The following is a 15696-nucleotide window of genomic DNA, read 5'->3' on the forward strand; positions in this document are numbered from 1 at the left end:
GGTGAGAGGCCTGGAGCATGAGTCTGATGAGGAGCTGCTGAGGGAACTGGGGCTGTTTACTCTGGAGAAAAGGAGACTGAGGGGAGACCTTATAGCTTGCTACAACTACCTGAAAGGAGATTGTAGCATGGAGGGTGTTTGTCTCTTCTCCCAAGTAGCAAGTGATAGGACAAGAGGAAGTGACCTCAAGTTGTGCCAGAGGAGGTTTAGATTGGATATTAGGAAAAAATTCTTCACAGAATGGGCTGTCAGGCATTGGAACAGGCTGCCCTGGGCAGTGGTGGAGTCACCATCCCTGGAGGTGTTTATAAAGTGTTTAGATGATGTTCTTAGGGACATGGTTTGGTGCTGGAGTAAAGTTATGCTTGGTCTCGATGATCCTGAGGGTCTCTTCCAACTGGAATGATTCTGTGATTCTATGAGCCTCCACAGATAAGATGCATTTTAAGCAAAAACCCTTTAAAGAGAACCCTGAAGAGAACAGTCTTTTTATATCTATATCTCTCTCTATATGGAGCATATGTGGTGGCATCTATACAAATGTATATGTGTGTATATATGTTCATATATGCTGTTTATATCTATATAAGTATGTATGTCTGTATCTCCATGAGAAAATTAGAGAGCAAACGAATCAGGGTATGGTGGAAAGAAGGCAAAAAGCAGTCAAAGACCAAGCATCTCTGTTCAGCGGTTGTTTGTATTTTTCCATTTTGGCAATTTGTTATTAGCTTTGCTAATTAGTTTATGCCTCTCAGCTTTTAGATGATGCCTCAGTGATTGACATGGGAGAAACTACTAAAGAACTGAATATGGAGTCACTAGGACCCAGATTTAGGTTGATCCATGTAGGTTAAAAGATTATGCAACAAAATACTCCTTTTAAGAAGTGTGTTTACTCTCATGAGTTGAGGGGACATACCCTCACTCCAATCCAGTTTTTATTTCTGAGAAAAAACAGAGTTTTAAAATGCAAAGTAGAAGGAAACATTTGAAGAAAAGGAAAGAGAAAGAAACAGTACAAAGCAGCCTGCATGAGTGCTTTCTTAATTTTTCTTATCTACTCTGAGCATTTGTGAACATATTGGTTTGTTATTAAGTACCACTTTACAGCATATTAACACCATTTCAGATATTGGCATTGCTGATTAAGGACTTGGTTGCTGCAGAGCCTGTCCAGCACAGCCTGTGTAGTGGTTGCTTTTTGTCTTAGTGTTTCTCATAACATTTACATTTCTCAAACCGCAGTGCAGCTTCAGCTGGAAGAGTGATCAATACTTATGAGGCAAGAGCCCAAGAGGTGGTTAATCAGCATCTTGACCATTAAATATTTTAGCTCCATGTTTGATGATAGTGAAAAACCTGTTCACGAGCAATTTCTTAAATGAAAAACTTGTTCCCAGAGGCAACTGGTAGTCACACTTGTTCAGTGATATCCGTATGAGTGCTAGTTATAGAGAAGGTAAATCACATGAAGATCCACACTTTCTCTTTGTTCTGCTCTAGACTGAATGAACCTCTCAGTGCTGTTGATTAATTAGCTCTGTTAGCTTATTTATGGTAAGCTATGGGTGCTGTCGATGGAGTCATCATTGGTAAGGTAAAATAGCCCTTGATATAGAAAAAGCAAATTCAAACTGGTAATATTGATTTACTATTGTTAGCTCTCACATATGAATGGATGTACTCAAGTTTGAATCTTTGTGTGGCTGGCTGAGTTTTTGCTGTGTGGGTAATTCTGAAAATTCCTTCATGTAATAGTTTAAAACCACTTTAAACAGCCATGAAAATATGAGTGCTTTCATGAAACTACACTCCAAAAAGGTAACCATATGAATTACAGCTCAAGCAGCATCAAAGTCTTCTAATCCTGATGCTATTTTTATTCACAATTAGTGTAACTTGTTCTGTGAATGTGACTGAAAGTATTGCTTCAGTCAGGAAACTGAGAAATCTAATTAAACATATTTTCAAGTAGTCTTTTGCAAACATTCTTAATATTGCAGAGAGCAATACAAAGCAATCAGGAGAACATTGGGGAGCAATTTTAGGTGACTTGCAGACTGATAAAGTGCTAAAATTTTCTTCCTTAATGTGCCCCAGGGTTAAGACAACAGGCCAAACAGTCAGTTTGCACTCATTCTGGACATAAAGGAGGAAAAAGAATGAGGAGATCAAACTGCAGAAAGAGCTATAAGGTACTGTCAAAAGTCTTGTTAATTTAGGTTTCTCTGAGGTGACTTACCATCTTCTTGAAAATTATTTTTGAGGAGGAAACAAAGGACAATGCAATGTCTTTTGAAGTCAGAGTGCCTTTTTTCCTCTTGTAATGAAGTCTGACAATCTGTCTTTGATCTTTGAAACAATCTACAATCTTGTATAGCTTTGATCGCTAACATAATGGATGTGGTGTTATTTTCTGTGTATGTTGAAAGTGAGTCTTAACTGGTCTAGTTCCTATGGATGCTAACTGACTTACAAAGAAGCATAACCTTGCATGGAAGTAAGGACTTACCAGCAGGAGACACACCTGCATTTATGTCCTGTCCCTTCAGGAGTTAAAAACTGCAGCAGAAAACCACAGACCACAGTGCTGTATGGTGCTGCCTCCTCTTGTCACAGACATGTGCTTTTACAGGATTAACACAAGGAGGCTGTGTTTATGCTTCTCAGTTTGTATAAGCTTTATCTTGCTGTGTCATGTTTCTGGAGAGCCTACTGGTGTTTTCCAGCAAACACTTCATCAGTGCAGCAGCACAAATGACAGAATCCCCTTTCTCTCTGTGGAGCACGACAGCAAGTGCTGGCAAACAGAGCAGCCTTGCTGGGCTACCTTAAGAAAACCAATGTTTTGTTAGAGATACACAGCCCAAACTTAGGCCTGACATTGCAATTTGATAAACATTGTTTCTGAAATAAAGGAGTGGAAGTATGTAGATAGCTTTATGGCATGTACTGAAAGGAATGGGCTTACAAAAGCCCTGCGATGGGTTCATTTAGAGAGAGCCATTGTAATTATGGAAATTAGCCATTATCAGTTGTTTCAGTTAGAAGGCTTTTTTTTTTTTTCTTTTCTGTCCTACTTATGAGAGCATTTTAAATGCTTGGCTCTTCTCTGGAAGCACAAAGTAGGGGAAGGCTGGGGAAGGAAGTCGAATACAGCTCAGCTGCCCTTGGCAGCAGCCATCTTACCTGCCTGCATGTGCAAATACAACACTCTTCTTGGTGGTGGGTGGTGTCATTATACAGTGACAAAAATATGGCAAGACCAAATGGAACAGCAAAACGTTTATGGTATTAAAGATGTATGAAGTGTTTCATGAAACTTTGTTTTTGAACCACCTTTTTCTGAGAGGGATAACTGACGTCATCACACTAATTATTAGATTGAGAGTATATCAGGCTCAATCTGAGAGAAACCACACATGGAAGTCAAGATTTATCAAAGGAGTTAGTTTCCAGAAGAATAGATTTACAGTGTGACTAGTCTAAGGACAAATAAATCTATCTTTAAATTACAGAAAACAGAAACTCCAGGAAGAATCATGACCCTATCTGCTAGGATGTAAAGGCCTGGTCTGTTTTTCTATGAAATCCCTCTATTTTTGGAGAATGTCATAGCGTAGGGTTATTTTGAACTCTGCTGGTACTATAGAAACAACACCTTTGGGGGACAGCCTGCAGCAGGACACCCAACAAAGGTCTGCTGTGAACCACCCAATTACCATTAAGTCCAGTTTTGGCAATTATAAGCAGCCCTGCAACTGTAGACCTTCAGTTTAGCCATCAATACTGAAGAAAGAGAACATGTTTTTATGAGCTACTGGGTGTTATGTGCTACCAAAGCTATTGGTGTAGCTGAAGTATTTCAGAAGACTGTCCTCTGGAAACTATCTGTTTTCGTACTTAGGTGGGCTCAGGTGTCCACAAAGCCTAAACTGAAAGCCTTTGTGTTGGTCTTTGCTGTTGTACTTATCTTCACCACCAAAGGGATTCCATGTCCAGCCCTAAGCAGCAGAAACCTGGGCTTGAGTCATCATCCTTGGAGGTGTTTAAAAGATACGTAAATAAGGTTCTTAGGGACATGATTTAGAGGTGGACTTGATAGTGTTAGGTTGACAGTTGGACTCAATGATCTTAAATATCTTTTCCAAACAAAATGGTTCTATGATTCCATTATTCTAACCAGTGTAATCACAGATGCTGGGGAGCAGCAAGCACAAGCCCATATTGAGAAATGGCTTTAGCAAGGTCTTGTTTGCCTTTTTGGACAGCAATGAGGACTGGCTTGCCTTAAGTTGACTTTGGTTCATTTCAGTTCTGAACACCACTTTTCATATGCTGTTTTTTTTTTTTTTTTCTCTGGTTACTCCTACATGAAGGCTTATGTTTTTATGTTTTCAACATTATACAGTTGGTTTGTAAGGCCATTGCAAGCCTGAGGTATTTAGCAGTGAGAAATAAAAATGATCAATATTATGGTCATCATTTACATTTATTATTCATTAAAATGTCAGTATTCTTAAAATTTTCAGGAAGTTGAATATCAGCTGAGAGGAGTACATTTACTTTTTTAGCACTCAGGCAGCTATTAAGTTGGTTACGTTTGATCCTGAATCATTGGGCATGCCTCACCTATTGTACAAGCAGAAATAATGACAGAGCTTTGAAGGACAATTCATGTAGGTGCTATAGATCTCAAAATCAATGGAGTGCTGCAAAAAATAATGGAAACCATAAATGTCATCATAAGGGAGGGCATTAATGTCAGCTTACGGGCAGAAGACATGACTGGCTGAAATCATGTCAAACTGAGGTGACTTGTACAGTGAGTGAGCAGTGATACTTCATTTATCTTGGAGTAACAGTCTTGGTATACTATGGTGCGTTGAAAAAGGGATACATCCAAAATCATACATGCTTTTCTTTTTTTGTGTGTTCATATAAAATGGGTGAATTTATGAAACAGTGCAGGGTATAGTCTTTTTCAATGTTAGAACAGACTGAATAGTTATGTGGTCAATGACAAAATATGGTCTTTTGTGTATAGCAGGTTCTTGCTGTGAAAGAAGGTTTCAGTCTTTCTGCTCTGACCACTCCTGCTACCTTCTTGGCTTGCCCAGGATGCTGTAGGTTCAGGAGCCATAGCCTGTCCATAGTCCTTGCTGGGGCAGAGTTTGGAGGAGGATCTGCCTGTATTGGCATGGCTGTTACTGCAGGACAGCAGAGCTCCAGAGCAGTTACGTGGAGCCAGACTGGCAGCTTGGGATGCAGTCCTCCGAGGAGGGAGCCCTGGATATTAAAATATTCTCTAGTAGGAAGCAAACCCCCCTTTTCAGGACCATATTTACAATGATGGGGTGCTTAATTGAAACAGTGGTCTCCTGCCTCATTTTATGTTGGCATTTCCAACTGTAACAGCCATCATCTGATACCCTTAAAATGGATGGTCTGTCTACTGGGTTCATATTGAAATTGTAATTCCATTCTACCCCACAAAATTCTGTATCTTGGACATCAGCCAGATTCTTGTTTTGTTCTTTGGGATTTTGAGATGTGTCTGAATTCTGTTAAGGACTGTCCTATTGGACCGTATCTTTATATCAGAACATTTTCTGTTTTTTCCTTGCTATAAAACAACATTAGACAAAGTTACAGTAAAAAAAACCAAACAAATAAACAAAAAAAAAACCCAACAAAAAACCTACATACAGACATGCACACAAAATCAACTCAGGAAGGAAATAAATAGGGAATTTTTTTTTCGTTACAGGAACTCTATTCTCTAAGAAGTATAACTGATTGCTTATTAAAAAGGTATGTGGGTTTTACTTAAAGATTTGCTAGGAAGTTCTCCTTGCTCTCCTGTTGGGTGGTATGAGGTCAAGTGGCTTCAGCTGAGTATTTAAGATAAAAAAAGAAAAAGAGAGAAAAAGCACCAGAGGGAAGATTTTCTGTTATAATGTAAGCTTCAAATCAGCACCATCAGAGACAAAACTGTATTAATATAAATCCTTCAAGGGATAAAACACATTTGCAGATTAACCCTGACCTCTGCTTAAAAACTCCCAAACTCTCTTTTCTGTATTGATTTATGTAAACAGGGCTGCTTGGCTGCACACAATGAAATGCTTCCTCTGCGGGTCAATTAGCTGGCACCTGGATAGGATTCAGGCTTCTGTTAGGCACAGAAAATCCCATTAGGTGTTTCTACAGGTGGTTGTTACTTGTTTGCTACCAGTATGAATATTGCATTTAGAAGCTTGGAGTAGATGCTATGAAAAACCTGACAGCTATAAATCTTGTATTTGAAGTGGACAGCTTTATTGACTGCTGCTATCTTTGAGACAGAGAAAAGGGGGAATCTCTCCTAGCCTCTTGATTTAATATGAGGGAGCACTATTTAGGGATGATTGATGATTGAAAAGTGATTTACCAAGTACTCCACATGATTGTATTACCCGAGATAATAGGTTAAACAGGAGAGAGGAACTTTTGAATTTAGAGTCACTAAACACCATTTTATTGCAAATGAGAAAAAACAGTGCAAGTATGACATGGGTGTGTTCATTTATATTCTGGACAAAACTAAAAGAGCATCCTATAAATTATTAATTTTCAGGCAAGTTGTGTGCCACCCTGAACCATTGTCTGAGTCTTGCTAAATGTCATACTTTTTTACATCCTGAAAAGATGTCTTATGAGTGAATTCTGAGGCTGTTCGATGTCCACCCACCCCAAAAATCTAGCATTGCAGTAGAAAAAAATGAGATTGTATCAACCTGCTCACTACCATAAGTTGGGTTGCACCTGTCTTTCGCCCAGTGGAATTGTGATTAGGAAGGCCACTAGACTTTTTTTTTTTTCTTAATATCAGGAAATTTCTTACAAATCGAGAATAAGATTTTGTTGCCACTAAAACAAAGACCAAAAAATCTCTTGCTTTTTGTGGAACTAGCATTTTACTTGAACTTTTCCACATGTCCACATTTAGGTTATGCTCCAAAGGACATAGAGAACAGATGGAGAAATTATTTAACCTGCCTGTATCCCAAGTTTCTGATCTATACAACTGTGTGGATAATATACACACCAGGCATATTAAGAGGATGAGTTAAACATACAGCGGTATTTTATTACTGACCATAAACTTGTATTTTAACTCAGAGTTTATCAAGTAAACATTGTTAAGGGATGATTCCTGGTGCTCAGATAGTAAAAGGTCCTGTTATAGGAATATATTGAGGATTCAAATCACTGCAGTAGTTGACTACATAGCTGAAAGGCCCAACTACTTCTTAAAATCTTATATCTGAGCATGAGCTAGGATTAGAAGAAACCCAGTGTGTCAAGTAGTTTCCAATAAGCATCAAAATCTTCAAACACCCTTTTATTATTGTTAAGATTTCAATGTTATTTCTTGAGAACTTTTGAGAAGATACCATTTCTATGCATCTATCACACCCACAGTATTTTCATAGTTTTAATTTTCTATTGACATTGAACAACCAAAGACTCACATTTATTAAAAGAAAAATCTGTAAAATTCCCGAACCTGCAGACAGCTTAAATTGCCTCAAAAAATGACAGTTAAATGTAGGAAAGGCGTATTAGATCATGCCTCTGTCTTGTAAGCCATATGATCTTGAAAGAGGATAGACATGAAACTGAAGTGACACTTGCTGGTAGACTGTAGGCAATTTATCTGGGAAAAACTAAAAAGCTAATATGTGAACACCAACCTGTATGTTGTGGTCAATACACTGGAGTGAGAGCACACCATGCAGTGGGACCTTGACAGGCTGAAGAGCTTGGCCCATAAAAACCTTATGAAGTTCAACAAGGCCAAGTGCAAGGCCCTGCGCATAGGTCAGGGCAATCCTAAGCACAAATACAGACTGGGTGGAGAATGACTTGAGAGCAGCCCTGAGGAGAAAGACTTGTGGCTGCTGGTTGATGAGAAGCTCAACTTGACCTGGCAAGGTGCATGAGCAGCCCAGAAAGCCAGCTGTATCTTGGGCTGCATCAAAAGCAGCATGACCAGCAGGTTGAGGGAAGTGATTCTTCCTTTGCTCTTGTGACCTTCACCTGGAGTCCTGTGTCCAACTCTAGGCCTGAAGCAAGAGGGGAGTGGACGAAGATGATCAGAGGGCTGGAGCACCTCTCCTATGAGGACAGGCTGAGAGAGCTGGGGTTATTAAGCCTGGAGAAGGCTCTGGGAGACCTTATGGCAATCTTCCAGTACCTAAAGGGGGCCTACAGAAAGCTGGAGAGGAACTTTTTACAAGGGTGTGCAGTGATAGGACAAGGGGTAATGTCTTTAAACTGAAAGAGGGTAGATTTAGATTAGATATAAGGAAGTAATTCTTTACTGTGAGGGTGATGAGACACAGGAACAGGGTGCCCAGAGAAGTTGTGGATGCTCCATCCCTGGAAGTGTTCAAGGCTAGGTTGGATGGGGCTTTGAGCAACCTGATATAGTGGAAGGTGTCCCTGCCCATGGAGTTGGAACTAGATAATCTTTAAGGTCCCTTACACAATCACGGAGTTACAGAATAGTTAGGGTTAGAAGTGACCTCTGGAGGTCATCTAGTCCAACCTCTCTGCTAAAGCAGGTACACCTGGAATATATTGCACAGGAATGTGTCCAGACAGATTTTGAATGTCTCCAGGATGAGAAGGAGACTCCACAGCCTATCTGGTTCCAACCCAAACCATTCTATGATTCTATTTGGTTTTGATGTATTTAGGTGCAGTACTAAGATGTCTATGAAAATCAAAGTACTTTATTGCTTTTAAAAACATTACAGTTTTACAGATGTTGAAATATATACTAGGTGTTTAAATTAAAAAAGTATAATAAATGTTTTACCATAAATTATATACACAATATGGAGTCTTTCTTTTCTGAGTTAGCTTTACAGTTGAGGAAGTATAGCTTAATAAAATATTTGTTGGTATAACATACTGTTCATGGATTATTTGGAGCAGTGCTGGGATATACTTTCTGTCTGAGACTTGTATGGTAAGGAGGATGTAACACTATTTACATGGGATGTAAGTATGCACAAAATGTGCATAGATGTTTTAAATATGAGAAGGAAGAATCCACTTTCTGGCAATAAGACATGTTCAACAGTGCATTTTAAAGAAGTATTGGATGCCTTGGGTGTTTGCTAAGGCATAGGGCCAGTAAAGACAGTAATCCCTTCAGAACAAAGGCTGTTGTATGTTAAAAGCAGTAAGCTACAGTTATTACAGCATAGGAATTATGTCAGTGTTACTGACTAATAAAAGCCTTGAGGCCTGTCTCCACAGAGGTTGGATGAAGTGTAAGCTCACGACACCTGTCTTCTACCCTAGATCTATATAAAAACGTTAACAGGAAAAATGATGCTATATACTATGTCATTTAGATTTACAGGGTTCTTGCTCTGTGCAGTATATTAAGTTTGGTTGTGGTTTTGACATTGAAAAAATTATGAAGGATACTTTATTAATCTTGAATTGACAGAGAAAAGGCATGAAATGTCAAATAAAAATTGCAGCCTGAGACAAGATTTTTTGAATCGGGTACAAAGGTATTGTGGACATATTGTAGAGAGAGTTTCTTATTTTATATTATCAAGACTATTTCTCTAGCAATTAGAGATAGTGTTTCCTTTTGGCAGTTTGTCTCATCCATAAAAGACTGAACAGTCTTTTTGAAACATTTATACTAGAAGTACTGTTGGGAAAGCTTGGAAATTTATGGCTTCTTCTAAAATAATGAAAACTACTAATTTAAACTACTGAATATAAAAAAGAATTATTTTGGCTGAAAGTTGGAAAAGGATTAGTTTTCTAGGGAAAGTCAAACTTCTGGAAAAAAGAAGGATAAATCTTTGTTTTTCACTAACCCCCTCTATTTACCAGACTTGCAGTCATCCATAACATCTCTGAGGCAGAATACATCTGTAACTGTGTATCTTCTTGGCAAGTTACAAAAACAATAGACTTCTAAATGGATATTGGCAAGTAAATTTTATTTCTTCTCCATTTTCATGGATTTAATGAATACTTTATGCTTCTTATCACACACTAATATGTATGTCAACAGATATCTAACATTCGTACATGTAATTGCAACCAAGCATAGTAGGAGGCCATAAATAAAATAATAACCACAATTCATTTTAGCTTTTTTTTTTTGTTAATGCTTACTTGGCTAACATCTCCCTCTGAAGAATACGCACTGAAATAATATTTATTAATTCCTAATGTAAAAATCTTATTTTCACCAAAATGTTTGAAAAACTGTGATACTACAGTACCTGAACTATTTTGTATCTCTGTGAGTAAAAATGAAGTATTTTTTTATGAATCTAATGTAAACTATGTAACATAAGCAATTTATTAGATACATTTACCTACCAATGTTATAGAGATCTTTGAAGTTGTTTTCAAACACATGCTTACATTTATATATTTTCATGTGATTATGTGTATATTCTTTCAGCATTATGAAAAATCTTCCTGAAACAGCTGGTTCTAGTTACAGTGCTGCAGTTGGCTTGACATTTGGGAAACCCAAGCACTTCATTGTAGCCTTGTTCTGCTGGTGCCCAGGACTGCACTCAGGGGCAGTACAGTAAATATATTTTTCAAGGAGATAGGAAGGCTCTCACATTTAAGTATGCTAATATTTCAGTAGAAGCTTCTTTTTTTTTTTTCTTCAGTTATGTAATCATGCCTGGGAATATAATGCACTGTTTTAGACCTCTTTTTATTTAGTTACCATGTAACTTGAATGACATGGCTATGAGCAGATGTTTGTCTTAGTCTTGGATATTCATGCATAGTGGTGTTGGCTGACAGCCAGACACTGTAGTCTCCAGTGTTGAATAGCTGACATACGTAGACGACACAAGATAGTCCATAGAAAAAAATTGTTCTTGTGTTTGAAATGTCTAAGTTCTCCTTGCTTAGCTGTGGTGATGCAAACAACCACAAGTGTTTGTACTAGTAGGGCTTCATCACTTTATACCAATTCAGGATTCTGAGAGAGGTCTAAAAAAAAGGTGAATTAAACATTCGTTTAAATTCCAAAATAGGTTTTCCTGGCTGTGTTTGGTCATCACAAGGTTCATTATAGGTTCCTGTAGTGAACGTTCATTACTGAATGTCAGCACTTGTGTGTCTGTTGTATTTGCTTTCTGTAAATATTCACATGAGCAGGTGAATAAAAGCTTATTTCAAGTGGAGTTTAGGTTTACCGCAGACTGTGAAGATTAAATGTGCTATCAGTAAGAAACTCTGTAACAGAAATTTGAACTTGTAAGTGTTTGATTGTTTCAGTCAGTGATCAAACCTAATAACATTTGGTGCTTTGATCAAGAAGAATATCAGAGCCTAAATTTCAGATTTTAAATAGGCAGCCGCAGGGAATATGAAGTATGTGGAATGTTTCAATGAATATTTTTGAAAAAGCAGGTATTTGGAGAAAATGGTGAGGCCTCTCTAAGAAAGAAAAGGCAACATTAATAAAAAAAATTATAAAGTGTTATCTTAAAATATTGGTGACATCATTCTGTAACAGTCAAGCCAAGGAAATTACATTTGTAGGAGCTGTCTCCATATCAAAAATATTTTGTCTTACTGTTCTTCTAGTTGCTCAGCAACTATATGTTGGCTGCCATTAAGATTCTACTGCCTGGCAGTTATTAGTATTGGTCTCCAAAAATATGGTACATATATACAAATGTTTAGATGACCTCACTATTACTTAGATTTACCTTTTTACTTTAACCCTGAAATTGGCAGGTACAAGGCAATTTATGTTGTGTAATTTATAAAGCATTTAAGTGGTCCTAATTCTTTTTTTCAGCAAAAGTGAATTTTAGTAAGACCTAAAGGAATGTGAATATTACATAGCATACTTTTGAAAAATAACTTCAAAAATGCAATACAAGCTCTCAGGTATTCAAGGAAATTCTATAAGTTTTACTCATTGTAAGTAATTCCTCAACTGATAAATGCCAATGGTGTTTCCAGCTGTTTAACCCCAAAGGTATTTGGCTAAATTATGGTATTGAAAAATTTAATAGATTTCTAATTCTAATCAAAGGCACATTTAACCTATAGTCCTGTCTGCAACACTGACCAGCACTGGATGCTTATGAAGAGAGGACAAAATCACACAGTTGAATATGGAGCATAAGAACAAGACAGGGATCAGTGGGAGATGTTTTCTAATCCAAAGGAATGTCGTTCTCCATTTAATGTTTATTAGAATACATGCATAACTACCTGTTTAATCTGGTGTACATTAAGTCTTTCAAATCCACAATGGTTTCATTGGTGACACAATTTTACTTCCATCAACACTGCAAGGTTTGTTTAGGTGGCATTTGTGTGCTTCAGAACACAACTGGCACTAAAAAGAAAATGTCATCAAAATAATTGTGTGCCATTATTGGAAAAATCCTTCACTTAATGTGAAAGCCCAAAATAATTATGCTCAATTTGTCTCTGTTTCAGCATCATCAAACCTTGTAGTGCCATGCTTAGTCATATTGCATAACGCTGACATCATCCTGCATACCATGTTCATACATGAATTTTCATCAGCCAGTATGTATCTCCCATCTAAGGCCATGTGAGTTTGAGCTGTAAAATATTTCTACTGATGCTTCTCATTTGGTGAGGAAGGGCAACAGTTAGACCATCAGAAAACTGGACTGCATAGTCTCTTTTACTTTTCAGGTTTCTTTTTTGACACCCATTTTTTTCTACTGGTCATTAACAACTTTTCTGGCTAACAGCCATCCACTCTGGTGTTGAGTTCCAGGAAATGTTAATCTCTTGCTGTACTTCTTTTCATTGGTAGTTCCTTTATAGGCACACCTCTTCTTAATGGATCAACTAGTTCATTGGGTTTTGATCTTTTCTACATAATCCTTCTGTGAAGATGCTGTCTAAGAAAACAGGTCACTGAGTTTTGTAACTAATCCACAAATTCAACTTCCTAAATCTAATCCCAGAAAGTGGAAGTAGGTGCTGAAATGTGAAGTAATCCAGGTCATATTTTTCCACTGACAACAGCATACCTGTAATAGCCTTTCACCAGAAGACAATGCTGACCAACGAGTGTCAAGAATACAGCAGAAATATGGAGATTTGCGTACTAAAATTTTTGTTTCTGAAACTGATTTAACAAAATGCATAACAGACTTGCTGCTGGAAAAGCATCTCTTTACACTATACTCTTTTTTTAATTTCCAGTGGAGATAAAAGGACGTGTTCCTCAAAGGTGTGTATCTTTTTCCTTAGAGCCAAGTGACAGCAATAGCTTTTTCCTTCTAAGTACACTTATGCCTTGAGCATTTGGATACATTTTGCCTGGCTGGTGGATGAATGCTGAAAATATATGCTGTGCCCAAAAGGATTCTTCGTAGCACACTTAATATGGAAAGACATGAGTTGGAAGAATGTGTTGGGCTGTGACATTGAGGGGAAAGCAGGCAAAGACTTGCAGTTTGCGTTTATTTCTTTCTGTATAATTCCACTGAGCTCTGTTTTCAGATAGAAAAAAGTACCTGTTGATCCCATGACCTCTAAGGAAACTGAATTTTGAGAAACTTCAGAAACCTGAGTTTCATGAGAAGGTCCTACTTATGTTCTTGGGCAATTTCCAGAAACCCTTAGCTGTTAAGAAAGAAGGATCAAACTACTCCAAAGGGTATTTTTTTTTTTAATCTTCTTTCTCCTCCCTTTAAATGCAAACTGGGAGATTGTGAGGGAAGCTGTTCATCCACAGGTCATGCGAGCATTTTGTGTTTTTATTTAAGTGCCAGCTCTGGTGACCAGACACCTCTGTTGATGATAATGAGGGGCATTATAGCCACCAGCTTTTGTCCAGAAACGTGTAAAAGTCAGTTTATGTTTGTGTGACTGCAAAGGCAGCAGAAATGGCCATCAGGTTCCAGGAAACATGAGTGTACCAGCTAAGGCTCTTATCTGCTGACCAGAAAGGATATCTCTGTCCAGATGCAAGTGGGAAAAATGTACATAAATGCAGAGTTAATTAGTGTTAATGTATTTCCCAGATTTTCCAAAAATATTTGAGGAGTATAGCTTTTAGGTAACAAACATATCTACTAGCTTCAGGGAGGATCAGATGAGAGTAAAAGGGGAAGCTTAAGGAGAATGGAGCCATGCTAATAACATTATTAGGTACTAAGGCTGTGTTGGCATTATAAGAAAAATCAAACAAGTTTCAAAGTTTGTTTTAATAAACCCCTAAGAGGTATGTAAATTATAGTTCTTTCCAGTTCTGTGGAGGAAAAGCTTCTAGTTGTGTCCAACAAAGAAGTAAACTTTCAATGTGGGAACTGAATGACTGTTAGCAATACCTGGAAGCTGTTTGCCCATCCTAGGGCCTCCCTGCAATGTCATTGATAAATATATTTATATTGAACTTAAATTATGTGCTAGACTGGCTTTACAGCAACCTAAAGAACTTCATTTAGTTTTGGATACATGAAAAATCCTTCATCTTTACCTAAAATGAATTGTCACAAAGCTGGTTGAATAATTCCCCAACCAAGTGTACAACTCATTCTCTTCTACAGCAGGTATCTTGCTGAGACATCCTTTGATTTAGCTACCTGTTATGTTTCTTAGTATCGTTCCATGAAGCATTGTCTCTGGAAGCATTGTACTCTTGGTTATTGCAATCAGCGTTGGGAATGCTGATTTATAGATGACTCTCATCCCTTCTCAGGAGTCTGTGCCTCAGAATATAATATCACAATACTTATTCTAAGAAAGCCACATTTGTCATGTGACTGCCCGACTTGGTAGAACATCCGTACAAGTGCTTTGTTACTTACCTGGGTCTCGGGAGAGAAAATATGGTGTAACTCTATGACTTGCCCAATCTAGCTGCTCTTAACATTATATAACCCTAGAAGTTTTTACCTTTTTTTTTTTTTTTTTTTTTCCCCTTGCTGATGCTTTCTTGATCAGTAATGCTTTTAAGAAAGAAAAGTACAAAATTTTTGCTTATCATGAAAGATATTGGTGGAATATGTGAGTACATTGACTCTGGGTAACCACAACATATATTTAGTGTAAAAAATGAAAATAAATATGATGTTTTTCTGGTAACTGCACTTTCTTTAGATTGCCCTTTAGATATCTTTTATGTGTGTGTGTGTAAGGTAAACAGGTGAAAACTGGGAGAGTGGACAAATTGGACCATGAGCAACCAATAGCCTTTTGCAGAAGTTGCTCTAATGAAATTCTTGTCTATAGATCTATGTATTTTTGATAGCCAGCAGTTGAGTGTTCAGCAAATGTACACCAGCATGGCTTGCATTTGACTTGTGTCATCAGCAGCAATACTCACACCTTTAAACCTGCATTTTAAAATGAAAATGGAGCCTATTATATATAAAGCATAGGAAATGCCAAAAATCAGACCTCACAAATCTTCTATTCATCACTTTTCAGCTAGTGGAATACAAGAGAAAAGGAAAGTGTAGCTGAACTATCAGTGTGCCTCTGAATTGAAGGATTTTTATTGTATTACTTGGCGGGGCGACACCCTCTTCCCCAAAGAATAATGAATCTTTTAGGGCCATTATACCCTTCCAGTTCAATGGCATTTTCTTTAATTTAATACCTATTACCACTTAACTGCTTTAAAGTTGC

General features: G+C 37.6%; 1 long non-coding RNA gene across 6 annotated transcripts in view; it reads left to right on the forward strand.

The window, feature by feature from the left end:
* The window catches only part of LOC110361464 (uncharacterized), a 65855-nt gene that overhangs the window by 26338 nt on the left and 23821 nt on the right, over positions 1-15696 (forward strand). For 2 of the 6 annotated variants that reach the window (XR_010468833.1, XR_010468830.1), the window contains exon 8: positions 2104-2198. The exons of the other annotated variants lie outside the window; for them this stretch is intronic. This is a non-coding gene — a long non-coding RNA (uncharacterized LOC110361464). The remainder of the gene's footprint in view (positions 1-2103; positions 2199-15696) is intronic. 6 annotated transcript variants of the gene reach the window in all.

Source organism: Columba livia, chromosome Z (assembly GCF_036013475.1).
Source record: "Columba livia isolate bColLiv1 breed racing homer chromosome Z, bColLiv1.pat.W.v2, whole genome shotgun sequence".
Classification (NCBI taxonomy): Eukaryota; Metazoa; Chordata; class Aves; order Columbiformes; family Columbidae; genus Columba; species Columba livia.